The sequence below is a fragment of the Aquarana catesbeiana genome, unplaced genomic scaffold (assembly GCF_042186555.1).
Source record: "Aquarana catesbeiana isolate 2022-GZ unplaced genomic scaffold, ASM4218655v1 unanchor215, whole genome shotgun sequence".
NCBI lineage: Eukaryota > Metazoa > Chordata > Amphibia > Anura > Ranidae > Aquarana > Aquarana catesbeiana.
Genome location: NW_027362641.1, coordinates 99,786 through 119,742, shown reverse-complemented (window position 1 = coordinate 119,742; position 19,957 = coordinate 99,786).

The window sequence follows — 19,957 nt, the reverse complement described above, 5'->3', positions numbered from 1 at the left end:
GCCAGTCCACAGTTCTTGTGCGCTGGCTCGCTCAGTAGTATTTGTGAACATCTGGGAGGCCCATCTCTCTTTTCCGCTTAGGGAGCGTCAGTCTGTCCCAACTCAATCTAGGTGTGTTTGAGGACCATATGAAGGTTCTGCACTTTCTCTTGTATGATGTGAAGTAGGAAGGGGGGAGTTTGATGGGTATGGCTTGTAGGAGGTAGAGTATTCTGGGGAGGACATTCATCTTCAAGATGGCGGCTCTGCCAAACCACGAGAAGGGGCCTTTGTGCCAGCTGTGTAGGTCTCCCTGGATTTTCTCTAGGGTAGGTAGAAAGTTCATGGTGTGGAGTTCAGACAGTTTGGTGGGAAGTTTGGTTCCCAGGTATGTTAGTGCATGTGGTTCCCAACCAAAAGGGAAATTATGTTGGCATTGGGATACTATGGTATTCGGAAGTGTAATGTTTAGGACTTTTGATTTGTCAAAATTGATCTGCAGGTTGGAGAGTTGTTTAAACAGGGCAAAGTCTCTAAGGAGGTTGGGAATAGTAGTTATGGGGTCCGAGAGGAATAGTAGGATGTCGTCCACGTATGCAGCGAGTTTGTATTGTTTGTGTTTGACGTTAATCCCTTTTATGTCAGGGTTCTCTCTTAGTCTGCGAAGGAGGGGTTCCATAGTTAAAACAAAGATAAGGGGAGAGAGTGGACAACCCTGGCGTGTACCGTTGGCTATGGAGAAGGCACTTGACAGTCAGCCATTGACTCTGATTCTGGCAGTAGGGGACGAGTATAAGGCAAGTATCATTCGGAGCAAGCGCGCAGGAAGTCCCAGAGCTTTTAGTGTTACTGTCATGTAGTCCCAGGCCACCCTGTCGAATGCCTTCTCCGTGTCCAACGATAAAAATAATCCCTGGAAGGAGGTCGTTGTTAGCCAGTGCTGTATGTTTATAGCTTTTATGGTATTATCCCTGGCTTCCCTACCAGGGATAAAGCCGACTTGGTCGACAGTGTCCAGTCTGGGGAGTAGGGGAAGTAGACGGTTTGTCAGGATTTTGGCATATAGTTTCACGTTTACGTTGAGTAGGGAAATAGGACGATCAATAGAGACCATTGTGGTGTCTTTGCCTGGTTTTGGGATTAATGTGATGTGGGTCTCTAGGATGTCTTTGTTGGCGAGGGGAGAGGAGGCTAGGTTGTTGAATGTTTTGACAAAGTGGGGAATAAGAGTGTCAGGGAGGCTTTGTAAAAGTTAACCGTCAGTCCATCTGGGCCTGGGCTCTTTCCTGTCTTTAGCTGTTTCAGTGCGACCAGGGTTTCTTCAGCTGAAATCGGAAGGTCTTAATTTGATGCCTCTTCCTCTGTGAGGGGAGGGGGGCTATATATAGATAGAAAGTCAGTCATAGTCTTATCCCGGTCGAGGAGGGGGTTGGTAGTTTTGGATTTAGGTAGGTTGTACAGTTTGGAGAAATAGAGGACAAATTTGTCCGCTATGTCTTCCAGAGTGACAAATGCCGGGTACACATGACAGGACTTTTCATTGGACTGAACACCGAAGGACTTTTCAACGGAGTTCCGACGGAGTTCCAATGAAATGGACTTGCCTACACACGATCACACCAAAGTCTGATCATTTTGAACGTGATGACGTACGACTGGACTAGAATAAGGAAGTTCATAGCCAGTAGCCAATAGCTGCCCTTGCGTTCTTTTTTGTCTGTTGGACTAGCATACAGACAAATGAATTTTTTGATCAGACTCAAGTCCGTCGGAAAGATTTGAAACATGTTCTATTTCTAAAGTCCGTCAGATTTTTCGACAGAAAAGGTCAGATGAAGCCCACACACGATCAAATTGTCCGATTGATTCGTTCCATCGGGTCAGTTCTTTCGAAAAGTCTGGTTGTGTGTACATGGCATTAGGCGTCGCCCGATGGAGTCCTAATGGTGTGGATGATATGTGCCGCTTTTTTATTTGTAGGGCTCCGGCCAGTAATTTGCCTGCTTTACTGCCAAATTCATAGAATAGTTTTTGGCTAAGTGCATATTTACGTTTCAGTGTCTTTTGCAGTTCTTCCAATGGTTCTTCTCTAGCTTTTAGAAGATCAGCATAACATTTGGTGGCTAGTGAACATTTGTGTGCGTGCTCAAGGGAACGTATCCGTGCAGACAGTTTCTCAATGCTGGCTTTCCTGAGTTTGTTCCTTCTAGCAGCTATGGATATAAGTTTGCCTCTAATTACGCATTTGTTCACAGCCCAAGTGACAGTGGGTGAGGTTTCTTCCGAGACATTTTTCCACAAAGTATTGGGAGCGGCGTTTGGAGATATTGTGTGTGTTTTCTAGGTCCATCAGAAGGGAGTCGTTCAGGTGCCAGATTGCTGATTTGGTGCGAGTCGACGGGAATGTCAAAGTCATAGTTGTTGGATGATGGTCCGACAGTAGCATGGGTTCAATAGTCGCCCCAGTAAGGAAGGTTATATCATTTTGAGAGAGGAAGAAATAGTAAATCCTGGAATATTTGTTACATGGTGGGGAGAAGAAAGTGAAGTCCCTCACATTCGGGTATAGTGTGCCCCATGTGTTATGTAGGGTTAGATTGCTGAACTGGGTTTTTATTATGCAAAGGGCTCTGTATGTTATACAGGAGGTCCTGTTTGAAGTGTCTTGGGAAGGTGTCAGGGGAAAATTAAAATCCCCCCTACAATAAGAGTGTCCGATTGGAAAGCTGTTAGTTGTTGTAGGGTCCTACGAAAGAAGGACACTTGTTGAGAATTCGGTGCATAGAGATTTGCAATGGTGATTGGTCTATTCTGAAGTGTTCCCTTGAGAAAGAGAAATCTACCTAGACTGTCACTTTGTATGTCAGTGACCTGGATAGGGCAATTTTTTTAGATCAGGATTGATACCCCTTTAGATTTAGCTACCTCATTGGCAGCGTGATATACTGTTGGAAAGTTATGGTTATGGAGCATAAGGATATTGTCAGATCTGAAGTGGGTTTCCTGTATCAGGGCAATGTGCGTTTTGGTTTTTTGAAGTGTATAGAGTAACTGGGACCTCTTCTTAGGAGTATTGAGTCCACAGATATTTAGTGAGCATAATTTAAGTTGGAAGGAAGTGGGTGTAATTGATTGGCTTGCTGAGGAAGGGTTGGTGATGTCCGTCATATTGGAGGGGGTGGGAGTCGTGGGGTGGGGGTATCAGCGAGAGACATGTAGTTTAATGAATTACTAGGACAGTAAGTAAATACTGCCTGTAGGAGGAGACTGCTGAGGGCAGGATAACTCGTTCAATGTCCTCAATTTAAGGATCGGATCAGGGAAGTACAGAACGTAAGTGGTGCCTGCACCGTGATGCGCTGCTGTTTGGGGGTTGACCCAGACCACACTATAAAGAGTGTTTGGTAACTGGCAGGGGAAAGGAGGAGGTGGAACTAACTGTAGACTGTTGCGATAGGTAACAATTATTGTGCCACCGTGTGGATGGTTGGGGGAGGCATGCTGAGTGCATAGTGCCCTCAATTAGGGTACTGGAACGGCAATAGTGTCACTTTGTTATTTCTGTCGTGGTGTACCTTTCTGAGATGAGGTCCCCACTGAGGTCATAGTGGGGAGTCCATGTCAGGGGTGGGAGTTATGACAGTATTAAGGTCTAAGACCCATTATCTGTGGTGAAAAATGTAAACCTTTAACAGTGTTACATACATAGTTACAGTTATAATAGGTGAGCTTGAAAAAAGACACAAGTCCATCAAGTCCATCAAGTGTTAACTTGTTGTTTCAACTAGCATTACAATGATTAAAAGATATTCAATTATACTATCAACCATAGACAAACCTTATTTAAGCAGGTCTGATACCTGCTAAAAGAGTCTTTATATCAGACGACCGGAGTCTAGTAGCTTGCTTGTAGAACTCATAGGCTTGTAAAACGTGTAATTAGTATTACCTGGATGCAGACTTGCATAGAGAGTCTGGTGATTACTCTGTATCGTTTCAGAGAGTCACTCAGTGCTTGCTTGTGGGAGGGATGGAGGCATCAGTGTCTGTGTGGGAGAGCATGTAGACAATGTGGCAGAACGGATGTTCGCTTGTCCCTATAGGAGGAAGTGTCTGGATGAAGTCCCTTGGATTTGTGTATTTAGAGCCTCTGGTGTATTACGGTGATCAAGTCCGGGAGTACGTTGTAGCTGTGGGATTAGTGAAACAGCAGTAGTGAGTTCCTTTTAGCCGTAATCTGGGCTGCTTGTTAGTGTGTCATCAGGTCTAGGGCGTTCGGTTTCCGGAGTGTTCTGTCACTCGTGACAGGCTGTAGAGCAGGAAGTGAGCCGAATATAATTTTTCTTCAATCAGGCACTGCTTGGATGCTGCAATGAGTTATGGTTATTGTAGTACTGGCCTGGGTGCACAAGTCCTGTGATCTCAAAGCGTTAGGCGGTCTTTCTTTTGTTAGCATAGACTGCATTCAGAGGCAGGCTAAATGAAAGAACTACACTGATAGTGTAAACAGCCATCATTTAGTACACAGAATAAAAAAAAAACTTTGAAAAAATAAACTGTGAAAAAAAAAACTGTGAAACAGCATAACTGGGTAAGGTGTAAACCATAGGAGGATAATGAAAATGACCAATGCAAATTCTAGCCAACTTTAGTAAACTGTGACTGTGTGTGAAGAGGTATCCGACTGTTGATTAGCGGTCCCTCCAGGCTCTCCTGGAGCTGGGTGAAGTGGTGGGACTCAGGTCTCTCTGTGGGTTCCGTGACATTGTGTGGTGTCTGGGTCCCAAGGGGAACCGTCTCCTACGGTACCTAGTATCTTGAGTTTCCATCGGTTCCTCCTGATGCTTATCCATCCTATCGACGGCATGATGGAAGTTGGCATACCAGTTAGGGACTTCAACATGGTGAATGCCTAGGGTGTCGCAGAAGTGAGGCAGGTCCTCTGGCACTTTGAGGAGCACTGTACGACCTTGTATGATAGCGGATAGGCAGAAAGGGGAATTTCCATTTATAATGTATTCCCTTGCTGCACAGTGTATCCAACAGGGGCTTCAAGTCTCTACGGTGTTGCAGAGTAATACCTGAAAGGTCCTGGTAAATCTGGATGTTTGCTGTTTCATACATGAGGTGGGGTCTGCGTCTGAGTGTAATCGGGACACTGATGATTGCCTGGAAGCGGTCCCCATGTTGTGTGCGTGGCTATGGGTGAGAATAACTCCGTTTGCTGGTAGAATTGTCCTGTGGTGATGGGAGCTCTAGATTCAAGTGACCATCTTCGAGCATGGTCAATCCACGCCCCGTGAAGGAAATATCTTGGTTTGGGGCTTCTTTCCTGTCTCTGGACATGGACAGTCTTTTGTCACAGAGAGCCAAATATGATGATGAAATCATTTGATCAGCAACACCAGAATCACCACCAACTTGTTGACAATTTAAAACAAGCTGTCACACATTTGTCATCTAGTGGCAGTGATACTACCACTAATTCTGTATGTGGTGGTGGTGGTGGGGGGGGGGGCATTGTTTCCACAGATGGTGAGACTGAGCTATTGTAGACAGAATTGGCAAGGTCAGGGCAGGATAGGGGTAAACTTTGGTAATAAAATGTATTTGGTTGCAGAGTAGATAAGAGAAGGACTAAAGTGGTGAATATTTCTATGGGTTTGCTGGTAGTAGGGATGGGGGGTGTACATGACACCAGGAATGTGTCATGGATGGCAGGTATATTCCCCCAGTAATTGAGTTGTGGTCCCTTTAAAAGGGAAATTTTGAAGACATTGTTGAGCACTCATGGGTTCTCATCCATATTGGGTGAAATGTTCCAGGGTAGTCGGGCTAGAGAGGACTGACTTCCAGCACTCTCTGGATTGATAAGTCCTATTTGGGTTATAAAAGTGGTCTGTTGCATTGTAGATAAGAGAAGGGCTAAAGTGGTGAAGATTTCTGCAGGTTTGCTTCTAGGAGGGATAGGGGGTAAAGATATGGAGAGTAATAAACGAATACGATTATAGCCAGAGAGAGGTAAATGGGTGTTTGGGAAGTTGCATGGAGTGCAGAAGTGTGTGTCTATTGTGTTAGTCCAGTAGGAAGAGGTCGGGTTGAGGAGTTGGGAGGTAGCTGGGGTATAAACATTATTAGGGATGTTAAAGTCACCAAGATGATATTGGGCATTTCAAAGAAAAGAAAATAAGGTAGCTGGGCAGAAAATTCATCAAGGAAGAGTGACACCAGTTGCAGAGACAGATGAATCACAGTGCAGAGAAACTGGAGAAAAGAGAGGAATACAGTGAGCTTCAAATAAAGAGAAGGATAGAGAGGGAGGTGCAGGAAGGGCTTGAAAAGTGTTTTATGGGAAGAGAAGGTGGAGGACATTGTAGCCATATTAGTGCACTTGCAACAACACAGTTTAGTACATTTTGTTTTTTGTTTTTTTTCACAGTTTTTTTCAACAGTTACATTTTCAAGCTATTGGAGGAATCCCTCCCTTCTAATATCCATGCAGTACAGAGGAGCAGTGGAAAAAACACGAAGATGAGAATTGTCATAAAACTGTATGGTAGTGATTTAAAATACTGTGCTCCACATTCAGACCATTACCTTTTCCTCACACAGAATTATTATTCACAGTTTAAAGGTTTTCATTTCCTGAGTATTTTTTAAAAAGTCCCTTTAGGAACCAAAACTTCCAGGTCTACCATAGAATGGTCTGGTTGTGGGAAATTCCACAGCTGCACAGTAATCCTCTTCTTTATGTTCTTTTATTGTGTCTGTGACAGACCTAGCCAGGACAGGGGCTTTTGAAAAAGACTCGGCAAGTTTGACCTGGAATGAAACCTCTGAGTCATCCAGGTGGCTAATTAATGTAATGGTATATGTCTGTTGTTCTAATATTCCTGTGCACAGTTTGTATCGTTAGGGTAATATGATCAGGTGGGGGATGTCTTCCTGTGGTGTATATATTTTGTGTTAGCTTGTTCAAATAAACGTGTTCCAGCTTTACAGCCAAATGAGTCCTGCCTAGTTCTAGGTTGAAATATGCAGCTAGAATATCTGATATCTATTTTCAGACTGGAGGAAGTGGTATATGACGTCAGCACTCAAGCGGAGTGTGGGGGTCGATTCTGTTACATTGGTGGCATACAGTGAGATTCTTCCTGCAGTCTGGGACATTCAAACCTCCACCTGGATCCAAGGTCTGGTTAGCAGGAGAGGAGAGATACAGATACCAGCCGCCATGGAAGAGGAATTTGGAAGGTGTTGCGAGAGATACAGCACAGAGGACCAGTGTCAGAGCAGGCCCTGCTAGGATGGTATGATTCTGTCCGCTGGGAACTCTACAAGAATGCGCTAGCCCGTGAGCAACGACACTGGGGAAACAATCTCTCCTCCTTCCAGGAAAGGTAGTGGTCACAGTACAAAGTGCGCACAAAGAATGGAAAGCTGACTTAACCAGGCTGGTCCAGGCGGAGATGCAGTTGGATGAGACCTACAGAGCCCTCTGCTGGTATGTAGCCCAAGTCTGCCTGTGGACAGCAGACGATACCCCAACAGAAGGCTTTGGCTACAGCGGTCTCGGGCTGTTATTAGAAAGGCTGTCTGAGGACCCTGACTTTGGGAGAGATTTGGAGTGGCATTTGGAGGTAATCTTGGAATACAGAGAACGGAAGCTGAATGTCTCGGAAGTTCTCTGGGCACTTTTGGAGTTTCTATCCAATGAGGAATTGGAGCTGGAGATCACCTACAGGCAGCTGCTAGATTCTGCTCAGCAGCAGGTCTGAGCACCCTTTGCCTGGGACTATCAGGAAACACCAGATGATAACTCTGATATCCCGGCTGAGTCGTCAATGTGGCATAGTAATGCAGAGGTCTTATGGCGCATGCAGCAAGTACTGATTGTCCTTGACGATCTTGTTTCTGCATGGAACGATCTTGGATGGAGGAATGCATCCATCCAGCAGCCAAATGAGGTTAATAGGAGATGAATCAATTGGCTCATGTCTCCAGCTACAGATCACAGAATGTATCAATTTAATTTATTTTTCATCTGAGGATGTTATGGATTATGAGTCACCTGCCAAAGTGTTGGCACAGGGCCCAAGTGCCACCAACCCGTGTCCTGGATTTTCAGAAATTCCTGAGACTAGTGATTTAATCAACTTTTCAGCTAAGGAAGAACAACCAGGTGAGCTTCCAGCAGAAGAGCTGGCATCAGGGCAGAACATCACTGAGCTCTGCCCAGCACCAATAACAGATTCAGCCTTCATGAGAGAAGAGACAGTCAGCCTTTGTTCCACAACACTGACAGAGACATGAGATTTCCTGCCAGCAGCAGTTGTGGAGTTACAAGAAACTTCTCCAGCTGAAGCTCTGGCAACTGGACAGAGGGTCAAAGACCTCGGCCCCACACCTGTGGCAGTTTCGGAGGCCCAGGGTGAGAAAGAGACAGTCACTTTCCAGCAGCAGATCAGGATCCAGGGGGAGAAGGGAGAGGAGGTTGTTGTCCACCCTTTCCAACAGTCAGAGAGAGTGGAGGAAATTGTCTTCACTCCCCAGCCAGGATTTGTGCACTTGGGAGACAGTGACAGAGAAATGTCATCCCAGCAGCCAGATGAGGGAACAGAAGAGGAAGCAACCAGCTTATCTCCCCAATGGTGGATACTTAGTTTGAGAGAGATGGAGGTCATCCTTCCTCCCCAGCAGCAGATCCACAGTCTGGGAGTGAAGGAAGTCGGCCTCCCACCGCAACGGTTAGCCAAAGCGGATGATGTGGAGTCCCCAGCAGAAGTGCTGGCAACAGGGCAGAGTGCTACCAATCTCTGCCCAGCACCGGCAACAATGAAGGAGTTCTAGGGACCTGGAGCAGTCGACCCCTCTCTCCAGTGACTAGCTGATGTAGTGAAGCTACTACTCCCAGCTGAATAGCTAGCAACAGGGAAGAGTCTTCTGCTTAGCACCTACTGTGCCTCCACAGCTTCAGGAAGCTGGGGTAATCGGCCCCCGCACTATTCCTTGCAGCCAAGAATGGAGATCATGCAGACTGCAGATGTGAATTCTCTCTGCCTGACTAATGCATGTCCAGACCAGGTGGAGGTCTGGGACCTTGTTAGTCGACGTTTGATGGGGGAGAAGTGTGATAGACCTAGCTGGGACATGGGCTTTTGGAGAGGACTGGGAGCAAGCCTCTTACCCACTGACTAAGGGCCCTGGCATTTAAGGGAACACTACTGTTTGAAAGGTGTATGCCTGGGAGATCCGTGGAGTGGTCTTGTTACTTTGTATCCAAGTCCATGTCTCCCCAAGACACAAAGACACATAGACTCTGGGACTCTAAGCCTGGGGTCCATGTTAAGGGCCTAGATGCCACATTTCCAACAAGGACTGCTCCACACTATGGAACTCATAGCAGATGTTGATGTCATCAGCAAGCCACCTGTTATAATGTGTTTATTACAAGTAGATGTAGTGTGCTTCCTAAGGGTCTTTCAAGCATTATTAATTGTGTTAATTAACTCACCTTTTGTCTGTCTGCTAAGCAAACCATTGTGGGTTGTGTTTATACTTGTGTATACTCCCCGAAGGAGCTGCTGATTTATTTGGGCCTGTACTTTGCTTTGTTTCCCCTTTGAATATCTCAGTCCCCCTGACACAGCTGTGGTGTAATAGGGTGCAGTCAAAACAAAATCATAAAGGCAAGTTCACAATACTCAATATAATATACCTGTCTGTAGTTACCTTACCCTCCTCTTGGCTGGTGATGAAGAGGAAAACAACACTCACACAGTTATACTTGAATAATAACCTTATTTACTGTAATTGTTTTAGAAGGTTTAAACTACAATGGTTGTACTGTCAGACCAACATAGTCTGACAGTCAACTGAACTTTATATTACAAAGATTCAATACAGGTATAAAATGTCTGAAATAATATATCAGTGGTGTAGCAAAGTAAATTGGATAACCGTCAGAGTGAATTTATCTCACTATGAGCACTATCCTATTTCCTGCGTGCTTTATTACTATACTAAATCAAAGACTAACTTAATAAAGTGTGGTACAACAATTAGAGAGCTCCCTCATTTAGTATCACACTACCCCAATATAGTAAAGGCCTTGTGTTTTACTAAACAGTCCTTCTTTTCTTCTTTTCTTCTGCTAGCAAAAACAAGGTAGATTTGTAATCCAAAGGGTTAATGACTTCTGATCAAAGTAGACTGAAAATGTGAAAGTAAGGTTCTGGTGCAGCCGCACTATAACTAACTTTGATGCCAGGGACTCAGTACTAAATCCTCTTGACTTTGCTTGTGGGACTATGGGTCTCAGCAACTCTGTCTTGTGTAGACGGATGTATAAAAGTGCATCAAGAAACTTTCGGGCAACAGCCCTCTCACCCAACCAGGACAGTGTTGTCAGAAGACTCTGTTCTGATGTACAGGGTTCTGTCTCTGGCCGGCCGGCACTACTGCGCTGCTCCGCAGTTTAAGACGCTCTAAAACTCCCAGAGGACTCCGACAGGCTCCTCTGGCTCCTTCCCAGTCTTGCCCCGTCGTCAGTCCAGCTCTCTGGTGTGTCACAGTACTGCTGCTCGGATCGCTCTTCCGTGGAGGTTGGCCACGCTGTGCTGGAGACCTCACACAGATCCTCCCAGGCTGACCATGCATGTCCAAGAGCCCTAAGATGACCGCTCCCAGCCCTTTTATAATCTTCCCACAATGCAGTTCTGTTCCCTGAGGTTTGTGGGAGTTTATGAGCATTTTGCGTAGGTCAAGTTAATGTCCCAATGTAAACAAACAAAACACTTCCATGTCAACTTCTGAATAATAAAAGCATAAAGATGCAGTCCTTTTATATTTTGGCCACTAGATGGCGCCAAATACCAACTTATCAACATTATAGTATTACATAGAATCAGAAGCAAAAATTGTCAGCGCTACACTTGTAATAATGTGTATTGTCCAGTACACTGTATTCAGTATTGTAGAGGTCGGCAAGTCTGACCTAGAATGAAACCTCTGAGTCATCCAGGTGGCTAATTAACATAATGTTTATAGTATATGTCTGTTGTTCTAATTATATTTCTGTGTACAGTTTGTATTGTTAGGGTAATATGATCAGAAGGGGGAGGTTCTCCTGTGGGGTATATATTATGTGTTAGTTTGTTCAAATAAACGTGTTACAGTTTTGCAGCCAAACGAGTCCTACCTTGTTCTTGGTTACAATATGCAGCTATAATATCTGATATCTATCTTCAGACTGGAGGAAGTGGTATATGACGGAAGCCGTCAAGCAGAGTGTGGGGGACGATGCTGTTACATTGTCTATAAACATTTATGTTTTTGTAACTTCTGTCCTGTTTCACCAATGTGTGATCCATGCTTTCACTTGCTGCATTGAATGAAGTACATCCCATTACTGGTGGCCAAGCTGTATGATCCTGTAATACTGAAGGTTCCTTTTGTTTGTGTGACAATGTTTAATACATTTATGTAGATGCACAGTTTGAAGCATTAATTGCTGCAAGGTTTTGTTCCCTTTTTTGAGTCCCTGTCCTCAGAATGCAGCTTCCTGCTGATTAATGTATGTCTGAGGTTGGGTGGTTGCCTGAAGGTCAGCACTGGGGGTTCTTGGAATATTCCTTTCATGGTTCTTTCCTCTGTTATGATAGGTTTAATCTATTTCATTATCTCTCTCATCCCTTCTAGTGCTGGATTGTATGTGGTTATTAGAGGTACAAGGCTATTTGTTTTCTTCTCTTTGTATTGTAGGATATTTTCTCTTTGGACTTTTAAGGTAGTGTTTATGCTTGTACTGATAGTTTTGTTGCTGTAACCTTTCTAATGCAAGGATTCTGCTAGTACTCCTAGATGTCTATTTCTGTCTTCTGGTTCGGAGCATATTCTGTGGTATGCTGACTAATGAAGGGCCACCTTCTGGAGTGGTCCATGTTTTTCCACCAAGGTATGCATTCTACATCATTGTACACACCAGAAGCTTGGATTTCTTATACTATTATATCTGTAGTTTTGCTCTTGAATAGTTCATATTGTTCTATATTATCTTAGGTCCCAAGGGGTCGATGCTCTGAGGAATGTCTTCCAGGGTTCAGAAAATCTGTAAGAGAAGGCTATCACCCATGTTGTTATAATTGTGCTCCATGTTCAGAAGGAGAAATATCAAACCATTCTGGTAAGCTTGATTTTTTTTTAATAGAAACTCTGATATTTGATTAGAAAATTAGAACTTTTAAAGTCCTTTAAAGTGGTTCTGTAACCACTTTACACTTTGCAGCAAGCAATGAGAACCAGCTTCCTCCTACTGTCTGTCTGAGAAAGCCTCCAACATTTATGTAAAACTAATGGTCAGGAAAATGATTACACTGAAGAGGCCAAAACTGTCAAATAGTTGCATTCTCGGTATACTGTGCTTAATGTTATTTTCACTTATTTTTACTCTACAGACAGTGAACTCTGCAAGAAGTGTCCTGAAAATGAATGGCCCAACAAAGCTAAAAATATTTGTATTGACAAGGTCAATGAGTATTTATCATACAAGGAGGACATTCTAGTTTTATTTTTTTCTATAACCTCAGTCATATTTACTACAACATCTCTCCTTATACTTGGACTATTTGTTTGGTTTCGGAGGACTCCAATAGTCAGAGCCAATAACCGAAACCTCAGCTTCATTCTGCTCCTCTCCCTCATACTGAGCTTCCTTTCTGTATTTCTGTTCCTTGGCCGTCCTGTGGATATTACCTGTATGCTGCAACAAGTCACTTTTGGAATTCCCTTCACCATATCAGTATCTTCTATCCTAGCCAAAACCATCATGGTCTTCACTGCTTTCAAAGCCACCAGACCTGGAAGCTCTTGTAGAAAATGGGTGGGAGTCAAACCTCCCAATACAGTCATGTTATTCTGCTCATCCATTCAGGTTATGAATTGCATTCTCTGGTTGTCCATCTCTCCACCATTTCAGGAGTATGACATGGACTCCTATCCTGGGAAGATCATCATTCAGTGTAATAAAGGGTCAGTTATTGGGTTCTACTTTATGTTGGGTTATATGGGGTTTCTGGCAGCTGGAAGTTTTGTTCTGGCTTTCATGGTGAGGACATTACCGGACAGTTTTAATGAGGCCAAATACATCACCTTTAGCATGCTGGTGTTCTGCAGTGTCTGGATTGCCATGATCCCGGCCTATCTGAGCACCAGAGGGAAATACATGGTGGCTGTGGAGATATTTGCCATACTGACCTCCAGTGCTGGAATATTATTGTGTATGTTTTCTCCAAAACTGTACATTTTGCTTTTCAAACCTCAACTGAATACACAGAAAACAATGCTGGGGAAAAGAATGTTGTAAATATAACACATTGATTCAATGTATAATACTGTAGACCAGATTAAACAAATTCAGCCATATTGTTAAATCATCATCATCATTATGAATGACTTTATCATCATCATTATGATTTTTTGTGTATAGTAACTACCTTCTGTCTGCTTATTGTACATAAGTGGATGGAAGGGGGATGTTACAGGGTGGGAAACTATATCACAGCTTAATTTTTTTCTTGTTCTTACATGCCCCCTAGCCTGCACAAACAAAGTACTGTGACTGCACTGTCCATTGGATGGTGCCAATCACAAAAATATGCTTTGACTAATCAAAGCATCATGCAATGTAACCAACACCTGCAGTAAGCAGCTTGATACCATTTTGCATTCACACACTGATCAGTGTGTTAGAGGAAAGAAATCTTCAAGATCACCAGCCAGTATAAGCTTTATCCAGTACAAGTGCAATCCAGTACCAGCAGTGCCAGTACCAGTAGCAGTACCATAAACAGCTTGAACCATCCCTCTATTATTATTATTATTATTACTATTGGGCAGAGCAACATGTTCTTATCACCTCCCATTGCTGCTGTTGTTTCCAGTAGGACAGGCTGTCTGTGAGTTTCCGGCCAGCGCTCCAGACTACACTACATGCCTACTATTGTCTACTAACATGTAAGTTTAACCTTTTACTTATCCAATAAAGTCAATGATTTTACACTATTTGGAGCCTTTTTTTCCTTCTATGACTATATCTGCAATGCTGTGGGCTGATGTCTGAGTACCTGTCAGTGTGAACACCTTTAGCCTGACCCTGCAGTCTTTGATGTCCCATCTCGGTATAAGGTCTCTGATCCATTGGTCGTGGTTCAAAGCAGTATTAACAAACAGCTTTCTCTGATCCTCTGTAACGGGGGATCCTGAGTTTCTGGTAAGCGGCCAGTCTGATTTCAAGGTGGTGGAGCAAGCACGTTTTTTTCTTCTCACAGCAAGAATTTATGTTTTTTGGAACTTTTTTAAGATACTTTTATATCACTTGGGTGATTTATTTTTTATACATGGACTTTTTATTATCACTTTGAACATTTTATTTTTGGATTGATTATTCATTTGACATGTGTTTTGTATATTATGTATACACTAAAGGGGAACTCTTCACTTAGTTCTAAATATTTGGTTTGGTGATGATGTGTATGATCACCAATCTGTTTTAGCGCGATTCAACCCCCCCTTTTTTCTCATTTAATTTCACTGTGTTTGTGTTACATAGATGAATCGCGGCTATAATTGTTATTGTTTATGTATTTCACCGTATCGCAGTTATTCCCCTAATTTTTCTTCTTCTTATTATTATTATAATACAGGAATTATATAGCGCCAACAGTTTATGAAGCACTTTACAACATAAGGTCAGACAGTGCAATTACAATACAATTCAATACAGGAGGAATCAGAGGGCCCTGCTCATTAGAGCTTACACTCCAAGAGGAGGGGTCAAGAGATTCAAGAGGTAATACCTGTGGGGGATGGGCTGATGGAGAACATAAGTTGTACAGTTGTCAATTGAGGGACAATTAGGTTTTTATGAAGAGATGAGTTTTCAGGGATCATCTGAAAGTGGACAAAGTAGGAGATAATCAGACAAATTGGAGTATAGAGTTACAGAGGATAGGAGAGGCTCTGGAGAAGTCCTGGAGGTGAGTGTGGGATGAGGCGACAAGGGAAATAGAGAGCAGGAGGTATTTGAAGGAACAAAGAGAATCATTTAGTTGTTTTGTTTTTTTTTAATAAGGTTAGTGGTGTAGCTGGGGGCTGAGTTGTGGATGCTTTGTAAGTGATTGTTAGTATCCTGAATTTAATTTGTTGGGTGAGTGGAAGCCAGTGGAGGGATCGCCAGAGAGGGTTAGCAGACGCTGAGCAGTTTGTAAGGTGGATGAGTCTGGCAGCAGCATTCATGATGAACTGAAGGGGGGATAGTCTATTTAAAGGTAAGCCAATGAGGAGGGAGTTGCAGTAATCAAGGTGAGAGATGGCCAGCGAGTGAATTAGAAGCTTTGTGGTGTGGGGGGGGGGATATTATGAGCTCAGTTTTGGATAGATTGAGTTTGAGGCAGTGGTGTGACATCCAGGCTGATATGTTTGTTAGTAAGTTGGTGAAAAGTGAGGAGACTGATGGAGTGAGCTGAGGTAGAGAGATAGATTTGGGTGTCATGGGCATAGAAGTGGTATTGAAAGCCATGGGAGTCAATCAACTGACCAAGGTAGGAGATGTATATTGAGAATAGGAGAGGTCCTAGAACATCTACAGTATATGTAGGCAATTGTTTTCTTTCAACCTTTTCTGCTCTACCATGACTGTCCCCCTGAGCACACATTCAACTCCATAAAGGCATGGATTGATATGTTTGGTGTGCAGGAACTCAAATGTCTTGAACACAGTCCTGACCTAAACCTGATGTGTAAGTCAGGTCTTCTCAATCAACATTAGTTGTATTGGTTAAATGGGCACACATTCCCACAAATACAGTCCAAAATCCAATGCAACGTGGAGACAGTTATAGGCACAAAGGTGGGAGGGGCAACTCCACATTAATGATCGAAATTTTGAAATGAGATGCCCAACCAGCCCATATAGGTGTGATGGTCAGGTGACTACAAATGTTTGGCCATATTGCATATGTGTAGAATGCAATCTCCCGATAAACTTGCATTTCTGAATATTGTTTCTCTAAACATTTCTACTTATATCTCATTGTGCTGCTGGATTCCTTCGTTGTCTCTTTCAAAAAGTTGAATTCATAATTTGTCAATGTTGAATAGTATGTCAGGTGTTCCATACCCGCTTAAGTCTAGAGTCTGTTCAGATAAACTCCTAGTCATCTCTGTAGGTACAGACACTGTGGAGTAAATACTATTCAAAGTTTCCAGCAGAAGTACTTTCATTCTGATCCACCTTCCAGGAGTTGGTTGGCAGCCTGACAGACTTTTAATCTCTAATGTATACACAGATCAGGTACACAGGAGGAGGGGAGAGCAGAGTGCTCAGCCCTGAATATTGGCTACTGTACATTCAAGAATTTTAGGATGAATTGCTCCATGGTGCCTTTGGCTACAGAGGTCTGTAAGAAATTGGTTTAACCCTTTCTGTTACACCAACTTAAGGTTTATGTTGGTGACAGCACTGACCTGTAAACAGACTCCTCACCATTATAGCACCTGGGAGTTTGTTAACATTTTCTTGTCAGCTTTCATGTGGAAGTGGTTTGAGTGACTGTCAAGCTGTCCAATTATTTCCCTGCATACTGTAAAATGCTTACCACCTCTTCTGCCCCTCAACACTGTTTCTAGAACCTACCAGTCCCACCTGGCTGCCCAGGATCTCCAAGGTGAGTGTCAGGTATGAGATCAGCAGGAAGAATGGTCCCAAAAGTGATGTGCTCTGATCTCTTCTGGGTTAAGTGTTGTCATTCCCCGATCTCCATGGCCAAGGAAGAAGATATTTGAGCATGATTGGGCTTTGTTCCTAACAGAGTGCAGAGGTAACATTAATTTTGGGTTCACACCTATGTGAATTGGATGTGGGTTTCCTCACATCCAATTCGCATAGCAGGAGAATGTGACCGGCTCTCTTTGGAGCCAATTCACATGTCTCTGGGACGGTTGCGGAGCGCACTTCACAGAAACGCTGTGCGTCTTTGCCTCTGTTTCAGGGCCAAATTCAGGCAAAGATTCTGCCCCGATTCATCCCTGAAATGGAGAACAGGGACAGACAGCGTTGCTGTGCGATTTGCGGTTGGTTTAGGTGTAAACCGAGCCTAAGAGTCTAAAAGACCCCGATGTCTCCTTAAAGACATTTCTAGAATTCTTCCAACTCATATTCACTCAAGGGCTTCTGTACATAAACAATACATCTGATTATTATATGTCAGCCTTGGATTCTAATCCCAGGACACTAAATGAGAGCAGAAACATTATTTTAAATGGATTTTAAACCCAAGGCTGACCACTAAGAAAATGATAAATCAAAAGTCTGCATTATTAAATAAACTCATATCACTTTTATTATTCCACATAAAAAAAACCTCTAATACCTAGTGGGGCCCTGAACCCTGAATAAGTAATTATACAAAAGTCAGTAGAAAATGTATGTCTTCTCCAAAGAACCAATATGTTTTTCAGATCTATATTAGGACACATACAGTATCTCACAAAAGTGAGTACACCCCTTACATTTTTGTAAATATTTTCTTCTATCTTTTCATGTGACAACACTAAAGAAATGACACTTTGCTACAATGTAAAGTAGTGAGTGTACAGCTTGTATAACAATGCAAATCTGCATTAGTGTTACAAGGTCCCAGGTGTGAATGTGGAGCAGGTATGTTAAATTTGGTTTTATCGCTCTCACTCTCTCATACTGGTCACTGGAAGTTCAACATGGAACCTCATGACACACCTCCAAGACGACCACTGCCTTGCTAAAGAAGCTGAGGTTTAAAGGTGCTGGACTGGCCAAGCATGTCTCTAGACCTAAACCATGTTGAGCATCTGTGGGGCATCCTCAAATGGAAGGTGTAGGAGTGCAAGGTCTCTAACATCCACCAGTTCTGTGATGTCATCATGGAGAGGAAGAAGACTCCAGTGGCAACCTGTGAAGCTCTGGTGAACTCCATGCCCAAAAAGGGTTAAGGCAGTGCTGGAAAATAATGGTGCCCACACAAAATATTGACACTTTGGACCCAAATTGAAAATTTTCACTTAGGTGTGCACTCACTTTTCTTGCCAGTGATTTAGACATTAATGGCTGTGTGTTGAGTTATTTTGAGGAGACAGCAAATTTACACTGTTATACAAGCTGTACACTCTCTACTTTACATTGTAGCAAAGTGTAATTTCTTCAGTTGAAGAAAGAGCAAGATGGAGGAGTCCAAACAGAGAAACACCACAATATAAAAATGTAAAAATTTGTAAAAGGGGGACAAAGAGGTAACAAACCTCGGGACTTTTAAGGTGTTAAAGTGTAAAGGTCAAAAATTGTCAGGCTGCATAAAATTTGAATATTTTATTTAAATAGAAAGGTAAAAAACATGAGAAAAGGAATTACATCCATATCCCAAGACAACATTGAATTTATGAAGCTTTATAACAAGCAAAGTACTGTCATTCTCGACATGTTTCACTGCGTAGAGTTTCTTCAGGAGATTGATGGTGTGACTTTTGTTATATACTGAGAATGAGAAAGGCATAAATAGGTTTCTAATTAACATATTCAAAAATACATAAACATATCCAAGATATACAATTATAGCATAGAAAATCTATGCTTAGGTTACTTGAAATATTGAAGCACAGGGACATCAAAAAAGAATCAAAAACACATGAACACACAAAACAAGAACCAACCTTACCAGGACTGCTTCAAAACAATGATTGGTATGGATGTAGCGATAAAATCAATACATGTAACGTCCTTATTGTCCCGCTTGGGCACCTTATCTGAAGCACTAACAGGGTAATATTTCTGAAATATATAAAACAAAATTCTTATTAGAAAAATGATAAGGGATGGCCAGGGCAGTGGGTATCTAAAGGTACCTTTCCACAAGCAAAAAACATGAAAAGTGAATGAATTACCTTGAGGTAATTAAAAAGGTAGAATCAATAGGGTTAAACTCATCTTGCTAATGGTCAAAGACCAAGGGTAATCGCCTTGGTGCCCGATTAAATTAAATTTCTCCCATAGACTTTTAAAGGGTGTTCCACGGCTTTCGAATTTGCCACGAACACCCCAAATTGTTCGCTGTTCGGCTAACTGGCGAACAGCGATGTTCGAGTCGAACATGAGTTCGACTTGAACTCGAAGCTCATCCCTAATCCAGACCTATCATGAAGGAAATTATATATATATATATATATATATATATATATATATATATATATATATATATATATATACAGTATCTCACAAAAGTGAGTACACCACTCACTTTTTTGTAAATATTTTATTGTATCTTTTCATGTGACACCACAACACTGGTGTGCTCCCCAAATATCTTGTTTGTCTATTGTATGGATTCTGACCAAATCCTTTTGGGTGAGGAGCACCCCACTCCCTCATTAAGTACCTCTCATTAGTGTCCACTTGTGTCATGGATGGAGAACTCAAGTTCTCCTATTAGTGTATTGGTCCCATTGTTCAGAGAAGCAGGATATCCCAGTCTATGAATAGTGTAGGACCCACTAATCATGGGGTACTCTGTCGCAGTAAGTAGGCTTAACCACCATATAGCAATATGGTGTGACCAAATCCCCATATTTTTTGATAATGTTTTTTGAAAATGTCTAGGTGTTTTAAACAAGCCTTGTTGGAGGTAAATGTCTTTTTTGCATGTGTGCGCTGTAATATTTTGTTCTGTTGTATGGTCTTATGGCTGCACCATCTTTAATGCATCTTTTGGGGTGTGCCCCCCAAATATCTTGTTTGTTTTTAGCACTGAAGAAATGACACTTTGCTACAATGTAAAGTAGTGAGTGTACAGTTGGAATAACAGTGTAAATTTGCTGTCCCCTCAAAATAACTCAACACACAGCCATTAATGTCTAAACCGCTGGCAACAAAAGTCAGTACACCCCTAAGTGA